The 22299-nt window shown below is 36.6% G+C and overlaps 1 protein-coding gene across 1 annotated transcript in view; it reads right to left on the bottom strand.

The window, feature by feature from the left end:
- The window catches only part of LOC306650219 (vomeronasal type-1 receptor A8-like), a gene marked incomplete at both ends in the record, with an annotated part of 160433 nt that overhangs the window by 45535 nt on the left and 92599 nt on the right, over window positions 1-22299 (bottom strand). The window lies entirely within an intron of this gene.

Here is a 22299-nt window from a genome sequence, read left to right as displayed (position 1 = left end):
TCTTTTGCTTCATGAATTTAGGCCACTTAAATGCAAAGTTATTGAGATATTATTTGTATTTCCATCATTTTGGTTTATTTCTGGTTGTTAATTTGAATTAGTTTCACTTTAATTTTTTTACTCATTTAGTGTAGTTCCACCCTTTGATTGTTTTCACTTATATTTTTCACATCTTTTCATAAAATATTTCATTGAAATTTTTGGTTTTTTTTTTTTTATGCAGGTTTTCTGGTTTTGAGTTTTTTTAAACTTTTGTTTACCATGGAAGGTTTGATTTTATCTTCAATTCTGAGGTTTTGTTTTGTTTTGTTTACAGTATTCTTGGCTGGCAGTCATTTTCTTTCAGAGTTCCATATGTATTATTCCAAGACATTCTAGTTTTCAGGGCCTTGGTTGAAAAATCAGCTAAGATCCAGATTGATTTCCCTCTCAATGTGTCCTGTCATTTTTTTCTTGGAGGCCTTTGAAATTCTATCTCTTTTATGTTAATTATTTTCATAATAATGTGCCTTGGTGTGGGTGTGGTGTCATTTTGTATATTTGGGATCCTGGTTGCCCCTTGTATATGATTTTCCATTTCATTCTTCAAGTTTGCAAAATTTTCTGATTTTATTTCATTGAAAAATTGTGCATTGCTTTAATTTGTATCTCCATGCTTTCATTTATCCCATTAAAACTTGAATCTGATCTTTTATGTTTCCATATTTCTTGGAAGTTCTGTTCATGCCTCTTAACATATTTTCTTCATTGTCAACTGTAATTTTAAGATCATATATTTTGTCTTTGTGGCCTGAAATCTGTCTTCCACAGAGGTTGTAATCTTTTGTTCATACTTTCCATTTAATTTTTGTATTGGTTTGTTGATTTCATCATTTTGAATATTTCTGCTTGATTTTTTCAGGGTTTCTATCTTTTTATTGAAGTGAGCTTTTGCTTCCTTATTTGCTCTCTGGTATCACTTTTTATATCATTGTTTACCTTACAGACTAGTTTATGTACATTCTAAATGGATTCCATTATTAGAGCATCTTGGTTTGTTTGGGATGACTATAATTTCTACCCTGTAGACTTATGGTGGTCCTGGAAATTTTTAGTACCTTGCCATCAAGGGTTTAGAATAATAATACAAGCACCCAATGTATGCAATATAAAGACATAAACCAAATAACTCCTGATATGACATCTACAGGTTTCTTTCAGTAAAGAGAGATGATACATTGATTTATTGTGTATGATGAAAACAGAAAGTTTGCAAAAGGGTTTACAATTTCAAATGGCAGACAAGGAGAGAATGGAATGTGTGTAGGGTATGATAATTATGACAAAGGAGGAGTGAAATTAGAAATAAAAAATTAAAGGACTTGTAAAAGAGGAAATAATAAAGATTGGTTGTTAGCAGGAGAAAGGGGAGAAGAAATCAAGGAAAACATAAGTGAGAGAAATATATATATGTAGACTATATATATATGTATATATATATATGTATATATATGAAATGTAAAAATTAAAAATGTAAAGAAAAACATAAAAAGAATCAAAAAACCTGAAATATGCTAATCAGACACTATAGTCTCCATAAACTTGTCATCGAAAAATAATTGGTTTCAAAATGGTAAAAACATGAGAGAAAATCAAAACTAAAAAGAAAAAATCTCAATGGAAAATTGAATAATTTTTTTCTGTAGAAAAAAATCAAAAGATTCTCACCTTTTTTTTTTTCTCAGCAGTATTGTGTGGTGTTGTCTGGGGTATGATGCTTGTTTGTAGTGTGTAGTTATCCTGGAGGTGGAAGTCCTGGAGGTGGAAGTCCTGGAGGTGGAAGTCCTGGAAGTAGGGAAATGTGAAAGAAATTTTTTATATGAATAATGAAAAGAGACAAGATTACTGGACACAAATATTTTTCTTACTCAGCTATTGAAAATTATATTCCCAGGTCTTTGGGGACAAGGTAAAGGAAACCACAATCAGGTTCACTACTCTTTTTATTCTGAGGTCACACAGGACCCTCTTACTTGAAATTTGGTAATGGGCAGATCATACACTATGGATGACACCATTCATTTTTAATTTGTGAGATTAAATGTAGGAAAGGAAAGATTTCAAAAGAAAGGACAATAAATATGTGTGCTAATGTGAGTTACCCCCATTACATCCTGGATTGTGTAAAATTATTTTGTAATTTCTCAATATTTAGAAGCCACATATCAATAACACTTCTATTTGTTCAGAAAGATGAGGGAAGGAAAGTTGATTATATTTAATAGAAAGCAGACAGGAAACATTACCTTCCTGATATTTGTATAGGACTAATAGCACTATAAAACAAGAGGATAGCATAGATAAGCACATGGAACTTGAGTATAGCTATAGCTATCTGATGGAAATTAAATAGGAACCTGAAATAACTGACATTTGTGATGGAAAACACTAATAGTCTATGCCTCAAAATTAATGTATGGCATGTCCCTAGGAAGATTTCCTTCAATGCATTTTACAGAGCACAGGTGTCTAGTTGTGCTTCATGGTTAGGGCTGGGTGTCTTTTCTACACCTACCAGAAACCTCACTAGGAGACCCACTTTGCCCCCACCCACTTCTGCCTAGAAGAACCATGACCTCATTCACTACATCTGTGGAACAGAGAAGCACTTATCTGGATGGATGTGGGGTACTTGGCACACCTAGAAATAACCTGATAGTTTTAAGGAAAGGGTGCTGTGAGATCATCTCTCTGCAGCACATAACTTTAGTGTCTCTAGTAAGGTAACTGGACCTCACTGGGGAACACAGAACTGTGGATTTCCTAAAGAAACTTTTCAGTTACCCTTTGATGGCTTTCTCTTCTAGGTAATAAATATCTGGAGAGAGTGAAGCTCAATATTTTCTTTAAGTTCCCTAAAAAAAATAAATAAATAAAAGGTTTCCCAAACATGTGGACAACCTTGAGTTTTCTAATTTTAATTCAAAGTTCAAATTAGCCCACAGGGTTCCCACATGTTGTGATGCCTGTACTCTGGGGTGAGAAGTTACTAGTGCCACTTGTGGCTCTGAAAGTCCTCTCTCCCTCTACTTTTTTACATGGATCACCTGGTTTCCTGATATTACTACTCATGTGCTCCATTATTTACATGCTAAAAATTTTGGGATTCGAGCTGTGCATCATATGAAAGTGCACTTGAAGTCAAATAGAAAAACAGAGGCTCTTCTGGAGGCTGAGGTTGACGTCACAGCAGGCAAAAGGAACATACTTGAAACTCAAGCAGAGTCTGAGCCCACTCCACTCTGCTGGGAACCTGAATGATCACCCCTAATCATTGTGAATGGAGATATTAAAGGCTCATGTTTAATGGACATGCTTATCTTGTTCTTGATTTTAGAAGAAATGCTTTCATTTTTTTTTCATGAAGTATGATGTTGGTTATGGGTTTGTCATAAAAATCTTTTATAATATTAGACTACTCCTATCCCTAGGTTCTCCAGTGTGTTTCTCATCAATGGCTGCTGTGTTTTATCAAAGATCTTTCCTGCCTCTATTGAGAGAATCATATAATTGTTGTTCTTTATTCTATTTAGGTGGTGATTTTCATTTATTGATTTGTGTATGTTGAACTAGACTACCATCCCTGGGATCAAGACTATTTGATCATCGTGGATTCTCTTCTTCATATGTTTTGAAGGTTTTCTAATATCTTATTAAGGATTTTTACATCCGTGTTCATCAAGGCTGTTGATCTGTAGTTTTCCTTCCTAGATGGTTCTTTGTCTGGTATTGGCATCATGATTATATTGGATTCACAGAATGTGTTTTGGAGCCTTCTTTCTCTATCAGATTTATGAAATAATTTGAGGAAGACTGACAAAATTTCTGTTTTAGAGGTCTGGCAGAACTTTCTTCAGAATCCATCTGGTCCTGGGCTTTTCCTTATTAGTACAGCTTTAATTGCCATTTCCACTTAATTATTTGATATTGGTTTGTTTAGACTTTCTAGATCTTCCTCGTTCTTTGTGGGCAATTTGTATGCATTTAGAAATCAGTCAATATCCTCTAGATCTTGCAGATTTTTGGAGTATAAATTTTCCAGATATTTTCTGATGATCATCTGGATATCAGACACCTCTGCCCTAATAGAATTTTTTATTCATTTTTATTGTAAACAAATGGGATACATCTTATTTCTCTGTTTGTACATGAAGTAGAGGCATACTATTTTTGTAATCATTCATTTAAGTAGGATAATAGTTTTTGATTCATTCTGTTATTTTCCACTGTACCCTTCCAACTCCTCTTATCCCTCCATGCAGTCCCTCCTTCCTCCATTCTTGCCCCCCTCCTACCCCCTATGATGTGTCATCATCCATTTATCAGCGAGATCATTCTTCCTTTAGTTTTTTGAGATTGGCTTATCTCAGCATGATATTCTTCAATTTCATCCATTTGCCTGCAAATGCCTTAATTTTATTATATTTTATGACTGAGTAATATTCCATTGTGTGTGTGTGTGTGTGTGTGTGTGTGTGTGTGCATATATATGTCTCACTGTTTCTTTATCCATTTATCCTTTGAAGGGCATCTAGGTTGGCTCCAGTATTTGGCTATTGTGAATTGAGCAGTTATGAACATTGTTGTGGCTGTGTCGCTGTAGTATTCTGATTTTAAGTCCTTTGGGTATAGGCCAAGGAGTGGGATAGCTGGGTCAAATGGTGGATTCATTCCATTCCAAGTTTTCTAAGGAATCTCCACACAGCTTTCCAGAGCAGCTGCTCGAATTTGCATCCCCACCAGCAATGTATGAGTGTACCTTTTTCCCCACATCCTCGACAACACCTATTGTTGCTAGCATTCTTGATAATCACCATTCTAATTGGGGCGAGATGGAATCTTAGGGTAATTTTGATTTGCATTTCTTATTATTAAGATGTTGAATATATTTTCATATGTTTGTTGATTGCTTGTAGATCTTCTGTGAAATGTCTGTTTACTTCCTTAACCCATTTGTTGACTGGGTTATTTGTATTCTTGGTGTAGAGTATTTTGAGTTCTTTATATATTCTGGAAATTAATGCTCTATCTGAAGTATGTGTGGCACAGATTTTCTCCCACTCTGTAGGTTCTCTCTTTGCATTGATGATAGTTTCCTTTGCTGAGAGAAAGCTGTTTATTTGGAATCTATTCCAGTTATTGATTCTTGCTTTTATTTCTTGTGCTATGGGAGTCCTGTTAAGGAGGTCTAACCCTAAGCCAACATGTTGAAGATTGAACCTACTTTTTCTTCTAAAAGATACAGGATCTCTAGTCTGATTCAGCGGCCCTTGATTCATTTTGAGTTGACTTTTGTGCAGGGTGAGAGATAGTGGTTTAGTTTCATTCTATTGCATACGGATTTCCAATTTCCCCACCACCATTTGTCAAAGAGGCTATCTTTTCTCCATTGCATATTTTTGGCACCTTTGTCTACTATGTGAAAATTTTATTTATTTGTGTTTGTGTCCATGTTCTCTATTCTGTACCATTGATCCACCTGTCTATTTTGATGCCAATACCATGCTTTTTTTTACTATTGCTTCGTAGAACAGTTGAAAGTCTAGTATTGCGATGCCCCCTGCTTCACTCTTCCTGATAAGGATTGCTTTAGCTATTCTGGGTTTCTTATTCTTCCAGATGAATTTCATAATTGCTTGCTCTATTTCTGTAAGGTACTTCATTGGGATTTTAATTGGAATTGCACTGAATCTGTATACAACTTTTGGTAGTATGGCCATTTTGACAATATTAATTCTGCCTATCCTAGAACATGGGAGATCTTTCCATCTTCTAAGGTTTTCCTTAATTTCGTTCAGTAATATTTCTTTTACCTCCAATGTTGATTTGGGTCCTCATTCTCTTTCTTTTCATCACCTTATCTAGGGGCTAATCAATCTTATTGCTTTGAATTGTTGTTTCTAGGTATAGATGACAGAAGAGTCTATATATATATATATATATATATATATATATATATATATATATATGTCTGATATATATAAATGTCTGATATATATAAATGTCTGAAATACAATCTATACTAATTAGAATCCCATTCTTGTGGTTGAACATGATCTGGAATTTCTATAGTCATGTATTCATATATGAGTATACAAAATAGAATGAATTATTTTTCCTATTTCTATTCTTCCTCCCTTCCCTTCATTTCCTTTTGTGTAATCCAATGAACTTCTAGTCTTCCCTTTCCCCTTTTATTGTTTATTAGCATCCACATATCAGAGGGAATATTTGGCCTTTGTTTTTGGAGATTGGCTTATTTCACTTAGCATGATAGTCTCTAGTTCCATCCACTTAGCATCAAAGGTCAAAATTTTATTCTGCAACTCATTCAATTGTGTATATATACCACATTTTCTTTATCCTTTCATCTGTTTGAGAGCACCTAGGTTTGTTCTATAGTTTACCTATTGTGAATTGAGCTGATATAAATATTGATGTGGGGCTGGAGTTGTGCATGTGGTAAAGCACTTGCCTGGTATGTGTGGCCCTGAGTCAGTACTCAGCACCACATATAAATAAATAAAATATCCATTGACAACTAAAAAATATATATAAATTTTTAAAAAAATATATAAAAATGTATATAAATTTTAAAAAATAAATAAACAAGTATTTATGTGACTACATCACTTCAGTATGCAGATTTTAAGTCCTTTCAGTATATACCAAGAAGTGGGATAAATTATTCAAATGGAGGTTCCAGTCCTAGTCTTCTGAGGAAATTCTATACTGCTTTCCAGCATGGTTGCACAATGTGCAGTCCCACCAGCAGTGTATGAGTGAACATTTTAGCCCCCCTACATCATAGCCAACATTTATTCTATAATTGCCATGTTGACAGGAGAGAGATGGAATCTCAGTGTAGTTTTGATTTGCATTTCTGTAAATGCTAGAGATGTTGATCATCTTTTCCTATGCTTCTTGGCCATTAGTATTTTTTCTTCTGTGAAGTGACTGTTCAGTTACTTTCCCATTTATTGATTGGGGGTTTTGGTGGTAAATATATGAGTTCTTTATATATCCTGGAGGTTAATATTCTATCTGAGGTGCAGGTTTAAAGATTTTCTCTCATTCCATACCTTCTCTTTCTTTCATGCTTGACTGTTTCAATTGCTGTGAAGAAGTTTTTACTTTCATGCCATGCCATTTATTGATTCTTGTTTATTCCTTTGGATTTTTGTTTGATGTTTTAAAGTATTTTTAACATTTTTTAAAATTTTGATTCATTGTACACAAGTAGGGTACAAGTTTTGTTTCTCTGGTTTCACAGGAAGTAAATTCACATCATTTGTATAATCATACATGTACATGGGATAATAATATTTGCCTCATTCTATTATTTTTCCTTCCTCCACCCCACCCACCCCTCATTTTTCTCTATACAATCCATCCTTCTTCCATTCTGGCCTCCCCTCATCCACCATTATGTAACATCATCCACTTATCAGAGAAATCACTCTCCCTTGGTTTTTTGGGATTGGCTTACTTAGCAGGATATTCTCCAACTCCACACATTTACCTGCAAATGCAAAAAATTTATTTTTCTTGTTGGCTGAATAATATTCCCTTCAATAGATGAAAAGTTAAAGAAACTGATATATATATATATACTGATATATATATAGTATATATATATATATATATATATATATATATATATATAGTTGTTGTTGTTTGTTTTGTTTTGTTAAGGGTCTTGTTGAGGAATTTGGTTCTTTCCTAACACCATGAAGAGGTGAGTCTACAGTGTCATTAGTTGACACAGGATATCTACTCTAATGCTTTGATTTGAGTTTTATGCAGGGTGAGAGATAGGGGCTCAATTTCATTATACTATATAAGGAATTCAGTTTTGCCAGCAACATTTGTTGAAGAGACTGTCTTTTCCCCAATGTACATTTATGGTGCTTTTTTGCTGTTAGGTTGAGATAACTGCCTTTATGTGGGTTTGTCTTTGTGTCTTCTACTCTGTCCCACTGGTCTTTGGGTGTATTTTCATGCTAATGCTATTCATTTTTCATTACTGTAGTTCTGTATTGTACTTTAAGGTCTGTTACTGTGATGCCTCCTGCTTCAGTTTTCTTGCTAAGAATTTCTTTGGCTACTCTAGTGTCCGGAGCCAGCAGGTCACACGCCCTGCCTTGCCTCATGGTCCCGTCCCCTGTCTCACCTCATGCTGAGCTAAGATGGCGCCTGCTGGATGCTAGCGGGGCGTGCCTCTACCTGCACACACAACTGTCAGACTATACCAGGTGCATCAGACTAGCTTGCTTGGTGCTTCACGACTGGCCAACTACACTTCCTTATTTGAGCTCTGGCGCGCGGACTAGTCTTGACTTCATGCGCTTTCCCCTGATTGGTTTTTGTACTTTATATTAACTGTGCTTATTCTCCTAATAAACGAGATTGATCAGGCTTTTGTCTTGTCTCCATTGCTCGTGTCTCTTGTCTCTCCCAATCCCTGCTCCCCCTCCAGGTTCCCGTTGAAGTCCTGCAGGTCAGGACAATTGGTGCCCAGTGGTGAGGAGTGGATATGGAGGAATTCTCGAGGGAAGAGGCGTCTAATTGTTCGGCTGAAGAAAAAGAAAAGTGAAAGTCAGTTTAACAAAGATCGCCACGGGAGCCTGCAGTGCCGCTCTTAAAGGTACAGTAGCACCTAACTATGGAACAAGAATTAAGTAAGCATAAAGTTTTTGTTAAGCAATTAAAAGAAGCTTTAAAGACACGGGGAGTAAAGGTTAAGAGTAATGATCTTTTTAAGTTTTTTGACCGTATTAAGGACACCTGTCCGTGGTTCTCATGAGAAGGAAGCATTAATATAAGAAGTTGGAATAGGGTGGGAGATGCTTTGGGAGATTTTCATAGAACGTTTGGCCCAGATAAAGTTCCTATTACAGCTTTTGCTTACTGGAGTCCCATAAAGGAACTTTTAGAACATACAACAAATAATTCTGATATAGCAGCAGCACTTACTCAGACAGAGGACATTTTAAAAGCAGCATCAAAACAGGATCTTCAGGGAGAGCCCTCCGAGGAATAGGGGGAGGGAGATCTTATTTCTCTTGGGAGTGAAGATGAGGAAGTTACAAGTCCTTTTCCAGATGCAGGCAGCAAAGATGTTGAAAAGAAAGCTCAATATCAGAACGAAGATCCACCTCAAATTTGTACTTCATTGACTCATTTTAAAGACCCTTCAAATGAGAATAAAATAGATGATGAGAAAGTTAATTTGGACCTCATAAATGAGGAAGCCTCAAAATATCATAATCCCGACTGCCCGCTTAAACAAGGACAGTCCGTTTTCTCATATCCACCTCCCTATCGCACATCCTCTGCTCCTATGGCAATGGCAGTGATAGATCCAAAGGAAGACCTTAAAGAAAAAATTAAAGATTTGGAGGAACAAATAAAACTAAAGGAAGAATACCAAGCTCTGATTACCAGGTTACAAAAATTAAAGACAGGCAATGAGTCAGTGCCCAGTCCTGATGGATTTAAAAGGGTATTTCGCCCTCAAATTCTATCTGGACAACAGTGTGCAGGAGGAGGAGCTCACTTAATCAACAGGGATTTAAAACCCCCTCCTCTAAGTGCTTTCCCTGTTACTGAGACAAGGGATAACCAGGGACAACCCTGGAGGCACCACACTGACTTTGATTTTACTATCATAAAAGAATTAAAAACTGCTGTTTCTCAGTACAGAGCTACGGCACCATACACCTTGCTATTTTAAACTCCATAGCAGAAAATTGGTTAACACCACAAGATTGGAATACTTTAGTTAGAGCCACCCTGACTGGAGGTGACTTCTTGCTTTGGAAGTTTGAATATTTTGAAAATTGCAAAGAGACAGCTCAAAGAAATCAACAAGCAGGAAATGGGTGGACTTTTGATATGCTCACTGGAGTAGGTGATTATGAAACCACAGACAATCAGATGCAGTATGACCCAGGAGCGTATGCTCAGATACAGGCAGCAGCCACTAAGGCCTGGAGGAAATTGCCTGTTAAGGGAGACATCAGCATGTCTCTTACAGGAGTCAAACAAGGCCCCGATGAGCCCTTTGCTGGCTTTGTTCACAGACTTATAACAACGGCTGGTCGTATTTTTGGCAGTTCTGATGCAGGTTTTGACTATGTCAAGCAACTTGCTTATGAAAATGCCAATCCTGCATGCCAAACTGCTATAAGACCATACAGAAAGAAGACAGATTTAACAGGATATATTCGTCTGTACTCAGATATAGGACCTTCTTATCAACAGGGCTTAACAATGGCAGCTGCTTTTAGTGGACAGACAGTGAGGGACATTCTTAATAATAAAAACAAGAGGGCCTGTTTTAAATGTGGCAAGGGTGGACACTTTGCCAAAGACTGCAGATCAGATTTACAAAAAACTCTTGAGGCCAAAATACCTGGTCTCTGCCCTAGGTACAAGAGAGGAAAACATTGGGTTAATGAATGCAAGTCCAAAAGAGACAATTAGTGAAATCCCCTTCCACCACATCAGGGAAATGGGAGGAGGGACAAGCCTCAGGCCCCGAAACAAGCATATGGGGCAATCAGTTTCATTCCAGCCAACAGCAGCAACAACAATCCATTTCAGACCTCAGTAGAGCAACCCCAGGGAGCACAGGATTGGACCTCAGTTCCACCTCCCATGTCATATTAACTCCTGACATGGGCCCTCAAGCCTTGAATACTGGAATTTTTGGCCCATTGCCCTCAGGTTATTTTGGCTTAATTTTAGGAAGAAGTAGTTCTACCATGAAAGGTTTACAAGTACTCCCAGAAGTTGTAGATCAAGATTTCTTGGAAGAAATTAAGATCATGGCTAAATCAGATAACAACATTATTACTGTTACTCAGGGAGAAAGAATAACACAGCTGATACTGTTACCATTAGTTCCAACCAAACACCCAGTTCAAAATCCTAGGAGAGGATATGGAAGTTTTGGATCCTCTAATGTATATTGGGTACAACACATAACTGATCAAAAACCTTCTTTGACCTTATGGCTAGATGGCAAATCCTTTACAGGTCTAATAGATACAGGAGTAGATGTGACCATAATTAAACAAGAGGATTGGCCTTCTTCTTGGCCTACCACAGAAACTATGACTAATCTTAGGGGTATTGGTCAAAGTACAAATCCAAAGCAGAGTTCTAAATACCTCACTTGGAGAGACAAAGATAACAACACAAGTCTCATTAAGCCTTATGTCATACCTCATTTGCCTGTTAATTTGTGGGGAAGAGACCTACTATCTCAGATGAAAGTAATCATGTGCAGCCCCAATGAAAGAGTTGCTGCCCAAATGCTATCTCAGGAAAAGGTCTAGGAAAGGCCGAAAATGGTATTTTACATCCCATTCCCAATGTAGGACAGATTGACAGAAAAGGCTTTGGAAATTTTTGATTTTGGCCATTGACATGCCTGCACCCCAACTGTGTGCAGATTCAATAACTTGGAAATCAGATGAACCAGTTTGAATTGATCAACTTCTGAAAACTTGAGGCTGCTCGAATGTTAGTGCAGGAACAGCTAACAGCCAGACATATCATAGAGAGTAATTCTCCTTGGAATACTCCTATATTTGTAATTAAGAAAAAATCTGGTAAATGGAGATTATTACAGGACTTAAGCGCTGTCAACGTCACTATGGTGCTCATGGTAGCCCTACAACCAGGGCTGCCATCTCCTGTAGCCATCCCTCAAGGATATTTTAAGGTAATTATTGACCTCAAAGACTGTTTTTTTACTATCCCTCTACATGTAGATGATCAAAAAAGATTTGATTTTAGTCTACCATCAATAAATTTTAGAGAACCTATGAAAAGATATCAGTGGAAAGTATTGCCACAAGGAATGGCTAATAGTCCAACCTTATGCCAAAAATTTGTCGCTCATACCTTACAGCCTATTAGAGATTCTTGGAAACAAATGTATATTATTTGTTATATGGATGATATACTCATAGCAGGACAATCAGGAGAACAGGTATTACTATGTCTCACACAGCTTAAACAGCAGCTGACTACAGTAGGATTACAAATTGCTCCAGAAAAAGTTCAGCTACCAGACCCTTATACTTACCTAGGTTTCCTGCTCAATGGGCCTAGGATTATTAATCAAAAGGCAACAATCAGGAGAGATCATTTAAATACACTTAATGGCTTCCAGAAACTTCTAGGTGATATAAATTGGCTTCAACCATACCTTAAATTAACCACAGGGATGTTAAAACCATTGTCTGAGATATTAAAAGGAGACCCTAATCCACAATCATCCAGGACTATATCTCCTGATGCATTAGCTGCTCTTAAAAAGGTGGAGGATGCTATTGCAGGTCAATTTGTTACCAATATTGATTATTCTAGTCCCTTAACGCTCATTATATTTAATACTTCCATCACTCCAACTGGTCTTTTCTGGCAAGATAATCCTATTATGTGTATTCATCTTCCTTCCTCACCCAAAAAAAGTGCTATTGCCTTATTATGATGCAGTAGCTGACCTGATTGTCATGGGGAGAGGAGATTCCAGAAAATATTTTGGAATACAACCATATAAGATTATTCAACCCTACACCCGATCTCAGGTCAATTGGCTGTTACAAAATACTGACACCTGGCCTATAGCTTGTGCCTCATTCACAGGTGATCTAGATAATCATTATCCACCAAATAAATTGGTTCAGTTTTGCAAACTACATCCTTTTGTGTTCCCTCGTATTATTAGAAGGGAGCCCTTACACAACGCTCTTGTTGTCTTTACTGATGGGTCATCCACAGGAACAGCTGCTTATACCTTCCTTGATAGAACTGTCACTTTCCAGATGAAATGCACATCTGCCCAACTTGTTGAATTACAGGCTCTTATTGCAGTTTTATGTGCCCTTCCCAATCAACCCCTTAATATCTACACAGACAGTGCCTACTTAGCGCACTCAGTGCCACTCCTTGAAACTGTTTCTCAGATCAGACATGTTTCTAAAACAGCATCACTGTTCCTTCAGTGTTAGACATTCATCCATAATAGAGGGGAGCCTTTGTTTATTGGACACTTCAGAGCTCACTCTGGCCTTCTGGGGCCATTGGTTAAGGGCAATAGAATTGCTGACACAGCTACCAAAATGGTTGCAGTAGCTTTTTCACATAATATTAAGCAAGCTCAAGACACTCATAACCTACATCATTTAAATGCCCACTCTCTTAGGTTACTCTATAAAATCACTAGGGAACAAGGAAGGCAAATAGTAAAAGGCTGTACCACATGTGCTACTCATCTACCAGTTCCACATCTAGGAGTTAATCCTAAAGGCCTTGTTCTTAACATGGTGTGGCAAATGGACGTTACCCATTTTTTAGAGTTTGGTAATCTAAAATATATTCATGTTTGCATAGATACATTTAGTGGATTTATATTGGCTATACTTCAGGCTGGAGAAGCAAGGAAACACATAATTGCCCATCTATTACATTGTTTCTCAGTCTTGGGCATACCTAAACAAATTAAAACAGATATTGGCCGTGGATATACAGCAAAAACCCTCCAAACATTTTGTGAAAAATTACAAATTCAACATGTCACCAGATTTCCTTATAATCCTCAAGGCCAAGGAATGGTTGAGAGAGCACATCTCTCTCTTAAAACTACTATTGATAAAATAAAAAAGGGGGAATGGTACCCAATCAAGGGTTCTCCCTGTAATATACTCAATCATGCTTTACTCATTCTCAATTTTTAAAAAATGGATGATCATGGGAAATCTGCGGCTGATCGTTTCTGGCACCCAGAATCTCAAAAGCATTTTTCCATGGTAAAATGGAAAGATCCACTGGATGGTTCATGGCATGGTCCATACCCAGTCTTGATCTGGGGTCGAGGTTCAGTCTGGATCTTCTCTCAAAAAGCTGATGCAGCCAGATGGCTGCCAGAGTGCCTTGTGCACCAAGTTAATGAAGTTACCTCCTCCAGGGATAAAAATTATCCCTGAGAGTCTTTTCTTCTCCTTCCACAGGAATGAGCAAAACATTGCTTCTCTGGATGATGGCTGCCTGTTCACTGCTCTCCTACAGCCATGCATGGTTTGAGGACCCTGCTAATGCTCGTGAGTATTTACTGGAGCTCAAAAACAAACCATGTAAGTTTGAGGGAGGATTTATATTGAGTACTGATGAGGCAAGTTACAAGTCGTCATACATCGGTAATCTCCCGAAACAATGCATATAGACTGTGGCAGTCACATCACATTTTGGACGACACATACACTGTGGCACTGTATCGAAAAACCACAGATTATTCCCTCAGTTAATGGCAAATATGCACCTTGTTCTTGCACGACCTTTCACACTTCCTTCCATAGCTCTTGTTATTCCTCAACTCAGACCTGTTCTTCAGGGAACCAAACCTATTTTACTACTACCTTAATAAAGTCCCATCCAGGATCAACTGGAGGGGATTGGTCTAATAACCCTGGAAAATTAAGTGTTACCTCATGTCCTGCAGACCTAGTGGGGAAAACAGTTTGCTGGTCTACTATGGCACCCCTACATGTGTCTGACAGAGGAGGTCCCCAAGATTCTAATAGAGCCAAGCAAGTCCATGAAAAATTCAACGGATGTTCGAGGAACTGCATCCCAGTCTGTTATATCACCCACTAGCATTACCCAACCACAGACCTTCTGAGATAGACCCTGTCACATACGACATCCTTGAGGCCTCTCACACCTTGCTTAATCAGTCTAACTCTCCCTTGACTGTAGATTGTTGGCTTTGCCTTCAGCAAGGATATCCTGTTCCACTAGCTATCCCAATTGATTATAGAAATAACTCTGCTACCAACCTCACAGTGATAAGTTATAAGACTATGACCAATCTTGATGCATCTTGGTCCAGTTTTGTGGTAGAAATTGCTTACCGACTCCACCATTTCTAGTACAGCCATTCATGTACTCCAATACTACTTGCTTTTTTTCACCTGGCTATAAGAATACCTGGGATTTAGATGTAGGGACTATAACCTTTAGTGGTTGTTCTGAGACATTCAATCTTTCGCAGCCATTGTGCCACCCTAATGGCACTGTGTTCATTTGTGGAGGTAATAAGGCTTTTACTCAACTGCCTATCAACTGGACTGGACTATGTGTCTTAGCTGCCTTACTCCCAGATGTAGACATTATTCCAGGAGATGAGCCTGTCCCTATACCAACAATTGACTACATTACAGGGGGGACCTAAAAGTGCTGTCACTTTTATTCCTCTACTTGCAGGACTTGGAATAACTACAGCAGTGGCCTCAGGTACTTCTGGTTTGGGGGTCTCTCTTACTCAATATACTAAATTATCCAGACAATTGATTTCTGATGTACAGATACTCTCAAGCACCATCCAAGATCTTCAAGATCAGGTAGATTCCTTGGCAGAAGTGGTCCTACAAAATAGAAGAGGTTTAGACCTTCTAACTACCGAACAGGAAGGCATTTGTTTGGCTTTGCAGGAGAAGTGCTGTTTCTATGCCAAGAAGTCAGGAATCGTTAAAGACAAGATCAAACAGCTGCAAGAAGACCTAGGAAAATGCCAACAAGCACTGGCTGATAATCCACTATGGTCTGGATTCAGTGGACTCCTTCCCTATCTCCTTTTTTCTTAGGTCCCCTCCTTTGCTTGCTGCTAGTCATATCTATAGGTCCTTTGACATTCAACAAGATTATGGCTTTCATCAAAGCTCAAATTGAGGCTATACAGGCAAAACCTATTCAGGTTCATTAACATCGAATGGAGATGATGGATTGTGATGGTGCAACATTTGATCAATATTAGATAGTAATAGACCATCACCCCTGTGTGCTGAACTGGTCAGCCAATGACGGGTAAGATTTGTGGGAGTGCATACCAACCTAAGACAGGAAATGAGGGCTAGAGCCTCATTATCCAATGACGGGTAAGGATGTTGCTCTGGCACGGACAACCTAAGACAGGCGCAGTTCCCGAGGGATTGTCACTCCAGCTCTATAAAATAAAAAAGGGGGACCTGTCCAGAGCCAGCAGGTCATGTGCCTGCCTTGCCTCATGGTCATGCTCCCTGCCTCGCCTCATGCTGAGCTAAGATGGTGCCTGCCGGATGCTGGCGGGGCATGTCTCTACCTGCACATACAACTGTTAGACTATACTAGGTGCATCAGACTAGATTGCATGGTGCTTCATGACTGGCCAACTACACTTTCTTATTTGAGTTCTGCCACACGGACTAGTCTTGCCTTCGTGCACTTTCCCCTGATTAGTTTTTGTACTTTATATTCACTGTGTTTATTCCCCTAATAAACGAGACTTGATCAGGCTTTTGTCTTGTCTCCATTTCTCGTGTCTCTTGTCTCTCCCAATCCCTGCTCCCCCCTTCCAGGTTCCTGTTGAAGTCCTGTGAGTTGAGACACTCTAGACTTCTTATTTTTCTAAATTATTTTTCAACTGCTTTTTCTATTTTCATGAGGAATTCCATTGGAACTTTAATAGTGATTGCATTATATCTGTATATTCCTTTTGGCAGAATGGACATTTTAACAATATTAATTTTGCCTTTCAAAGAACATAAGAAATATTTCCTTCTTGTAAGGTCTTCTTCAATGTTTTTCTTTAATTTTCTTTAGTCTTTGTTGTAGAGGTCTTCCCCCTTTTCTGTTACATTGATTTCCACATATTCTATATTGTTGAACTCTTGTAAATGGGATACTTTTTCTGATTTTTCATTCAGCTGATTCACCATTGGTCTATAGGAACACAATCAATTCATGCATGTTAATTTTATATCCTGATAATTTATTGAATTTGTTTATGAGTTCTAGAAGATTTTGGGTGAAGTTTATTGGATCTTCAAAATATACAATTTTGTCATTGGAAAATATGAACAGTTTTAGCTCTTCTTTTCCTGTTCATATCCCTTTGCTTTTTTTCTTTTTTCTAATTGTTGTGGCCAGTATTTCTAGAACTATACTGAGTAAAAGTGATGAAAGAGGGCATTCCTGTCTAGTTCCAATTTTCATAGGAAATGCTTTGAATTTTTCTCAGTTAAGAATGATGTCTGCCTTCAGTTTATCATACAGCTTTTACTGCATTGAAATATGTTTCTGCTATTCCTACTTTTTCTAGAGTTTTGAATATTAATGGATGCTGTATTTTGACAAATACATTTTCTGCATCTATTGAGATAATAATGTGACTCTTTCCTTTGGGTATGAAATGCACTTCATTTCCATATGTTGAACCAACCTTGCATCCATGGGATTAACACCACTTAATCTTGGTGGGCTATGTTTTTAATATGTTTTTGAATGTGATTCTCCAGTATTTTATTAAGAATTTTTCATATATGTTCACCAAGAATATTTGTCTGAGGTTTTATTTCCTTGATGTGTTCTTGAATGTTATTGGTATCAGGATGAATATTAAATTTGTAGAATGAGTTTGGAATGTCTCCCTCCTTTAATATTGCATGTGATAATTCAAGGAGCATTGGTGTGAGTTCTTCTTTGAAGGTCTGATAGGACTCAGCTGAGAATCCTCTGGTCTGGCCTTTTTTGTATGAATTTGGTGATATGTTCAACTTCATTGCTTGAAATTAATCTGTTTAATTTTTTTTCTTTCCTGATTCAATTTAGATAGATCATAATGTCTTGAGGAAATTTGTCAATGTCTTCATTATTTTCTATTGTATTGGAGTGTACATTTTCAAAATAATTTCTGATTATCATCTGTATTTAAGTAGTGTCACTGGTGATATACCCTTTTTTCACAAATTTCAGGAATTTGAGTTTTCTCTCTTTTTTTCATTAGCTTGGTAGAGGTTTAACAATTTATTCAAAGACCAACATTTTGTTTTTTTTTTTTAAATTCCTTTTGTTGTTGTTTCAATTTGATTTATTTTGACTGTTACTTTAATTATTTCCTGCCTTTGGTGTTTTTTCTTCTTTCTTTAGAGCTTTGTGTTATAATATTAGGTTATTTGCTTGATTACTTTCTATACTTTAGTGAATGAGTCCAAGGAAATGAACTTTCTTCCTAGAACTGTATTCATAATGTCCTACAGATTTTGATGTTGTGACACTATTCTCACTCAACTATAATATATTTTTACTTCATTCCTGATTTCCTTAGCTATTCTTTGGTCATTTACTAGTATATTATATAGTCTCCAGGTGTTGGAGTAGCTTTAATTTTTTTTATTTTATCATTTATTTCTAATTTCATTCCATTACTGTGTGATAGAATGTGTGGTATTATCTCTATTCTGTTGCATTTGCTAGAAGTTGATGTTTGGCCCATATATAGTCAATTTTAGAGAAATGTGCTGTGAGAAGAAAGTGTATTCAGTCATAAATAGATAAAAATTTTACATGTGTCTGTTAAGCCTAAATCACTAATTGTATTTTTAGTTCTATACCTACTTTTTTAAGTTTTTGTTTACTGATCTAACAGAGTTCTGTTAAAGTCACCCGATATTTTTGTGTTGTGGTCTATTTAATTCTTAAAAGTGAGAAATGTTTCCTTTATGTACATGGATGCTCCATAGTTTGGAGCATAATTATTTTAAATTGTTATGTCTTCCTGATGCATAATTCTGCTAAACAGTGTGAAATGTTCTTTGTCCTACTTGATGAACTTTTCTTGAAGTCCACTTTATCTAACATGGGGAACAGCAACTCCTGCTTGTTTACCACTTCCAGATTAATGATAATGTGTGTGTGTGTGTGTGTGTGTGTGTGTGTGTGTGTGTGTTTAGTTGCATATGGCAGTAGAATGTATTTTGACATATTGTACACACATGGACTAAAACTTCCCATTGTCTGGTTTTACATTATTGGGAATTACATTGGTCATATATTCATATATGAACATAGAAAAGAAATGGCCAAATCATTCTATTATCTTTCCTATTACCATTTCTTCACCCTTCCTTCATTTTCCTTTGTCTATTCCGAACTTTTCTCTACTACCCTAGACCTTCCCATCTTATTGTGAGTTAGAATAAATTATATTTTTCCCCATATTTTCTATCTTCAGTCTGTGGATATCTTTGTCTGTGAGGTGAGTCTTTGAGCTAGCATATGGTTGGTTCTTGCTTTTTAAACCAATCTGTGAATTTATTTCTTTTGATTGATAAGTTTAGGCCATTTATATTCAATATTATTATTGAGATATTTTTATTACTCACCTTTTCAGTCATTTCTGGTTTTTATTTTGAATTAGTTTCTCCTTTGATTGACTATTCTTGTAGTGTAGTTTCTGCCTTTGCTGGTTTTCTTTGTAATTTTTAATTAATTCTTCATGTATTATTTTATTGAGTGTGTTTCCTAGTGCAAGCTTCCTAGCTATAAATTCTCTTAATTTTTATTCATCATGGAAGGTTTTTATTTCATCAACAATTCTGAAGCTGAAATTTGTGGGGTATAGAATACTTGACTAAAATCCATTTTATTTCAGTTCTTGGTAGATATAATTCCAGGACTCCTAGCTTTGAGTGTCAGATTTGAAAAATGAGGTGAGATCTCCATTGGTTTTCTTCAAAATGTAACGTGTCATTTTCTCAGGCAGCTTTTAAAATTCTATTCTTTTTCTGTATGTTAGGCATTTTCATAATGTGCCTTTGTGAGTGTCTGTTGTAATTTTGTATATTTAGTATCCTGTGTGTTTCCTGTATCTGATTTTCCAATTTATTCTAAAGGTTTGGGTAAATTTCAAATATTTCATTGGCAATATTGTGCATTCCTTTTTTTTTTTTCCTCCAGGACTTCTTTCTTGAAAATAGATAAAGTTTCATATTTCAAGGTATCCCCTATTTCTTGGAGATTGTGTTTCTGGTCTCCTAATATCTTTTCTTCAAGGTCAACTTTATTTTCAAGATTATTTATTTTAATTTCATTGCCTGAATCCCTCTTCTAAGTGATCCAGTCCACTTGTGATGCTTTCCAATGCATTTTTAGTGTGATTTAATAATTCTTGCAATTCCAGAATTTCCAACTCATTCCTTTTCAGGATCTCAAGCTCCATATTCATGTTATATTTTACTTGTATTTTCTCTCTGATCTCATTCCTTATGTCATCTGTTACCTTGTAAATGAGTTTAACCATGATTTTTCTGAATTCTACTCATCAGTTTCCCCCACTGTGGTATTAGTGCACTCTGTTGTTGAGGTAATCTGCATTGTTTTGGATGGTGTGTTCCCCTGCTTTTTCACATGGCTTTTATGTCTACCCATCTATCTGGGTGGATCTGAAGCTGTAGAGTTTCTACCTTACAATTTTTTTAGAGTCCATCTATGGTACTAGTACCTCACATACTGGTGGGAAGCCCAATGATAGCAACAATCTATGCAAACCTATATAACAGTAAAGTAGAAACATATTTTCTTTTTTGATATTTATGTTGTTAATTGGTACAATAAGCAGAAATGGTAGGATTAGAAATTTCCATTGTTAAAAAGAGTAAATCATCATAAAATATCTGATATTAGATTAGACAATAGGAGTTGCCTATGACTTTTGCCATATTAATTATTGTGTGGCATTGGTGGTAGGGGCAGAAGTTATATACATCCATTTGTGTTATGTGGTCGTAAGGATAGACTTGAGTAGGAGAAATAGGAAGAGACAGGAGGGTAGAACACTGTTTACAATTTCAAAGGGAGAACAGGGCAGATGCACTGGCAGTGTAGAATGTTATTAATGAGGAAGTTGGTGGAAAAATGGAAGTAAGAATATAAAGAGAGAATGGAATTTGGTGGCCAGCAATAGAAAAAAATGAGAGGAAGGCAAGAGAGATAGAGTAGCATCAAAGAGTATACAAAACTAAATCATAACATGTAAATAAAAATCCCTATCCCTCAAGAAACAGAGCATGGGTAAGAGAATTCCTTTTAACTCACATCTATGAAATTTCCACACTTTCAGGATGTTTTATAATAAAACTGATAAATTAGAAATGAAGTAGACACATTACTTTCTTTATAATAAAACTACATGTAAAATGTATGAAGTGGACTCTATGTCTTGCTGATATACATGTGTGTGATCTGCACAGTTGCAGACACCCAGTTGCTTCCTTCCTTTCCTGATGGCTCCAAGGAAGACAGTGCGTATGTGAGACTCCTGAGAACTTCTGACTCTGCCACATTTTTTGAACAGGACAGTGAGAAAATGAGATCAGGTTTTTCAGCTATAACTAGGACATTTCTCATAAAGGAAAAAATATATATAATATTCCACTGGTTTTTCTATAATGCTCCCCTGAATTCATGACACCCTTCCCATGTTTGCAAGTCTGTGGCACCTTCCAGCTCAAAACTTCCCTCCCATGATCACGCAGACAGGATTGCCAGCCCCTTAGCTATGTTGTGCCCTCAGTCCATAGCCCAGAGATAATTCAGAGTGACACTTCCTCCTGAGGTTTGGTCTTCTGTGGTTTATTTTTTTAAACTGACTTCAACAGAATTCAAGAAAAACCTGTATTTCACAGAAGTGACAGTGTAGAAGGGAATCAGTTATTTCATTTTATATCATTTTAAAGGACATTGTGAAATATTATATATCCAGTATATATTGTCTTAAAGAAATTTTATCAAAACAGCACTGTATATCTTATATCTTACTTGAAATAGGCATACAGAAATGGGCGTATTCTATTTAAAGCCACATAGAAGATGAAAACCATGTAATGCTGTGCTACAAATGACAGTCTGTGGCTCCTAAAAAGAGGAGACCACTGGACCATTACATTAGCATTTATTTCTATTTCTCTTGGGCACACCAAGGGAGTAGTCTCTTTTTGCTGAAGGCATATATACAGAATTGTTTTTAGTAAATTATTAATTTGCAAGAAATTAATTTTTTAATGTGACTATTTACTTTCCACTTTACACCATGGTACTTCCCCAAACTTTGAAATACTTCACTCTTTGTCATTTTTGTTCACCATTAGTAACTGATTATACTGAAAATTTTTTAGGTAACTAGGAAAATATCTGATAGCCTTATCTACTTGTTTATCAGATGATAAAATCATGCAAATATGCTACAAGTCTCATTTAAAATGTTGTGTACATCATAGGCATACACCTCAAATTAATTGAAATAAAATTAAATCCTTCATGCTATAGGAAAATATTACATGAAGATGTCATCACTAAATTGTTTAGTATAATTTTTTTCTGTCACCTCTGTAGAAATACCATTCCTAAATTAAGATATGAAATCTTGCTTTC

Source organism: Sciurus vulgaris (genome assembly GCF_902686455.1).
Source record: "Sciurus vulgaris genome assembly, chromosome: 19".
NCBI lineage: Eukaryota > Metazoa > Chordata > Mammalia > Rodentia > Sciuridae > Sciurus > Sciurus vulgaris.
This window is presented reverse-complemented; position numbering and strand designations above follow the sequence as displayed.